This window comes from Penaeus monodon, chromosome 23 (assembly GCF_015228065.2).
Source record: "Penaeus monodon isolate SGIC_2016 chromosome 23, NSTDA_Pmon_1, whole genome shotgun sequence".
NCBI lineage: Eukaryota > Metazoa > Arthropoda > Malacostraca > Decapoda > Penaeidae > Penaeus > Penaeus monodon.
The window spans coordinates 32,785,329-32,785,681 of NC_051408.1; positions in this window are offsets into that span (position 1 = coordinate 32,785,329).

Sequence of the window (353 nt, forward strand, 5' to 3'; positions counted from 1 at the left end):
ATCTGTGTGTATATGTGTGAATTGTCTCTCTCGCCGTGCTGGAATTGTCTTCACTCTGATACACTAACCCCCTAACGATTATATATTTTTTTTCATTTCTTTTAGATATAATTTCCATATCAAGAAAAAACCCTCTCCCTGCTCATTACGTTTTAGTTAAGGGATGTTAGTTATTATTTATCGATAATGAGTGTTGGTTAGAATGCATGGGAAGGCGGATAGTTCTGGAAGAAGAGAAATTGAATATATGTGAAAAAAATAGGTCTAAAACGCATTCCCCATAGAGCCGATGTTCCCATTGTCTACAGCCCTGATTATCACTCTTATGAACGTGTGGCGCATTTTTTTCGGAC